The sequence below is a fragment of the Prionailurus viverrinus genome, chromosome C2 (genome assembly GCF_022837055.1).
Source record: "Prionailurus viverrinus isolate Anna chromosome C2, UM_Priviv_1.0, whole genome shotgun sequence".
NCBI lineage: Eukaryota > Metazoa > Chordata > Mammalia > Carnivora > Felidae > Prionailurus > Prionailurus viverrinus.
The window spans coordinates 94,084,255-94,088,035 of record NC_062569.1 but is presented as its reverse complement, the minus strand read 5'-3'; positions in this window follow the sequence as shown (position 1 = coordinate 94,088,035).

The window sequence follows — 3,781 nt, the reverse complement described above, 5'->3', positions numbered from 1 at the left end:
CATACATGTATGTCCATCACTGTGAAATCAACTATGTCCGTCAGAGGATACTTTGTCCCATCATTTGGAGCAGAAAACTAATCATTTGGAACTAGTATAACTCATCTCTGCAGTTCAGTTATTCTAGGCTAATCTTGGTCACTGTATTTTAATGTAGGAAGCCCTATGGGGCTAGTGAAAACCACTTGGGGATCATTTCCTGAAAGGTCTAAGGAAGCAGTAGTTGTGCCATGCAATGATGTGGCAGTTCTCTTTTGTAAAAGCATAAGCTTTTTGGTACTCAGGAGGTTTCTATAATGCCACAGAGAAAGGGGCCAATTGCATGAGTAATTATTGCAATTGGATTTCAAGTTCCCCTTTTTTGTGCCTTCACACACTACTTCTTTTTATGGTCTCTATTTTAAAAAAAGACAAAAACCTCTTAATAAATTTAGAAAGTAGTCCTCACTCTTTAAAGGAACTGTGCACAAAACAGCAAATTTTCCTCACTCCTTACACACCCTTAATATTTTTCCTCTTTAAATTGGCAGCAGTGTCCACAGCCGCAAGGGCATGCAGGGACCTCAAGGTGTCTTCATCTATGAAATGTTATTGGGGTTTAGATCATCCAAGTTGAGCACTTACTCATGTAGGAAATATTTCAGTGCAAATCCATGTTGGAGTGCCTCTTTTTCCCTTTTTTCCCTTTTTGAAAAACACATTTGGATAGTGGTTTAATCTCTCAGGATGCTCTCCCTTTTATAGTCAAAAGTGAAGAAAAATTTTTAGATGAAAACCCATAGAGTTTGATGACTCAGAACCATTCTGTCCCTTTGGCCCAACTTTTCCACATTAAATCTGCTCTTTTCCTTTGCTTCTTAAGAACTGTTCCATATATTAGTTTGTTTCAAAATTAGTAAATGTGAGGTTCAGTCATATAAAATCAGGGATTTTATTCCATTAGTGAGGAAAGTATTTGGCTTTTTTAAAATAATTTTTTTTAACATTTATTTATTATTGAGAGACAGACACAGAGCATGAGCAGGGGAGGGGCAGAGAGAGGGGGAGACACAAAATCTAAAGCAGGCTCCAGGCTCTGCGCTGTCAGCACAGAGCTTGACACGGGGCTCAAACTCACAAACCACGAGATCATGACCTGAGCCGAAGTTGGATGCTTAACCAACTGAGCCACCCAGGTGCCGCAAGTATTTGGCTTTTTAAACTCCCTTCCATAAATGTTTAAGTCTAAGGACCTTCTTAGAGGAGGAGTTGAATATCCTTGGTAAGATCATTGCATAGAATAAGGCAGACATTGAAAGTTAGATGTTTTGTTTCTGAGCATTAAAAATTCATGGGGACCATGTCCTTAGGTGCTAGAAGTCTAACGATAAGCAGTCTGGATTTCTGTGTTGTACAGTGGTGTTGCCTTGTCAGTATGAAGTCCCAGTAGATGTTATCTTTCTCTGTTTTAATTTTCCTGTCACTAAACTAGAAACAGAATTTTCTCTTCTTTGAATGAAGAGCTTTCTGCATTTCCCTGTGAATTTCCCATTTTGCTTCAAGTTCCAGCTCAAGCATCCTGTCTCTGGATCCTTTCTTTCATTCCATTAGGCAGTTAGGGGCTATGATAAAACTTTGCTCGTGCCTGTGTTATATATCACATTACACTGTGGTTATTTGACTATTTCTGCTACTGTTCTGTAGGCTTCTTGATGGGTGGGAATCATGTTTTATTCATCTTGAGGTCTCCATTATCCAGTACAGTGCCTCACACAGTAGATACTAAAGAATCATTGAAAGGAAGAATGGATGGATGGATGGAGACAGTTGACTTAACTAGATCCTATTTACAGATTGACTAGCCATTTGCTCCTAAGGGGAACTGGATAAGACTGTAAGAGTTGGATCAATGCAGATTCTCACCTGCCCTTTGAATAGTCAATAAGGGAATCTTTGTATTTAAATTCAGCAAATGTTATTCAGATTTTATACTTATCTGTTTACCTCAGTATAGGTGATATGAGGATGGTGTGTAACAATATGAAAAATGTATGTTTTTGAAAATAATTTTTATCCCCATAATTTGTAAAGGTTGTGTTGTTTGTTGTTAACATTACGTAGGACCCAAACTTACCCTTTCCTCCTCAGAGGGCTAAAGGCCATACTTTTCTTAGAAAAAAAAAAAAGAGAGAGAGAGAATAGTTTTTTTGAATGAAGTGGCATACATGGATAACACAGTCATGCTCTTCTTTATCTGGAGAGCATCCTCTGTGTGATGTTGTCAGTGTCACGCCTTATTCTACTGTGGCAGGTCAGGTTCTCCTCATTGCCAAGAACAGAAACTTCTAGCTACTTTAAGCAAAAGAACTTATTTGGAAGACTATGAGGGCATCTCAAAGAATCTAAACAAATTTCATAGCAGTTAGAAAGAAAGAAAGCAGGGAAACTCCAGGAACATCAGCAAGAGTTTTGGACTGTTCTAGAGTGCTACTGTATGCAGTTCAAGAGACTGCCAGGCTCTGTCTTGCAGCCTGAAATTCCCAAGAGAAAAAAATTTAATGGGCTCCTTTGGTTCAGCTCCAAAGAAGATACTTCCCTACCCTTGACCCCTACACTGACTACAAACAAGGACACACACAAGTATATAAATATCCATCTTCCCATGCATCCATTTATGCCATCACTTAAGATAATCCTACTGCATCCAGATGTAAGGTGCTATGGGTAAGGCAGAGGGCTACAACTACAAATTAATATTTATCAAATACTGCTTGGCATCTACTGTGCATAAACAGTGGGAAATAAGAAAATGTTTACAACAGGCTTCCTATCCTCAAGGGGCTCTGTGGTTGAGATGATAAAGTAAATAACAATATGAGAGATATCACAGGCAGAAGGTGACTAAGGTGACATAGGCCTTAATCATAAGGCCAATTTTTCATACAATGTGAATTTGGAGTTCAGAGGAGGAAGAAATTTCCATCTAGTATAACGGGGAATCTTCATGGAGGTAAAAATTGGGTTATGCTTTGAGGGGCAAATAAATGAAGTAAATGGAATCCTTGGGAATTCTCAAAATTCATTCTTTCTATCCGTGAAAACAGTTTGTCATATGTAATACAATAAACTGTAATATATGTAGCAAGGGCAGTATCTGGTGAGAACCTAGCAGGGAAAGGGAAAACTTCTGACCCCTAAGAGAAACTCACAATGGGAGAAGAAGCTATTGAGTTCTAGGAGTAGAACTCAGCAACAAGGGCTGAGGATAGGCAAATGGTGGTTCCGGGTAGTGTGGTGACTACTGAAATCCTTCCTTGATGCCTTTACTCTAGTGGCAAGGGCACATGCTAGGGAGGAGAAAGCTGTACTGAAACAGAGTAGTCCAAATAAACCTCATAACACCTTTTGGCTTAGCATTGCTCTGAGACCCCTCAAAAAGGGCACACAACAGAGGAAGGGGAATATTTCTGCAGTGATAAAAAAAAAAGTAAGATCTCGGGGCTTGGAGAAACAGGAGTGTGGGAGTGTGACAGAAGGTAGAATCTGAGAAGCTAAGATGGAATAGCAGGAACAGTGTGAGCAGTCACCAAAGGTCTGGGGACTTCTTGAAGTGGCAAAGGGAACCTTACAAAGTTACCCAAAGAAAGTAGCTATGGAGTTAGTGAAATTTGCCCATTAAAGACATCATTTGTACCTACAGGTTAGTGAGTTCTGGGGACATTTGAGTTGTACATAAATGACTTCATTAGTAACTTCCCAACATCCCTGCTCCACTATTGAAAGTCCTCCCGCACCCCAGAAT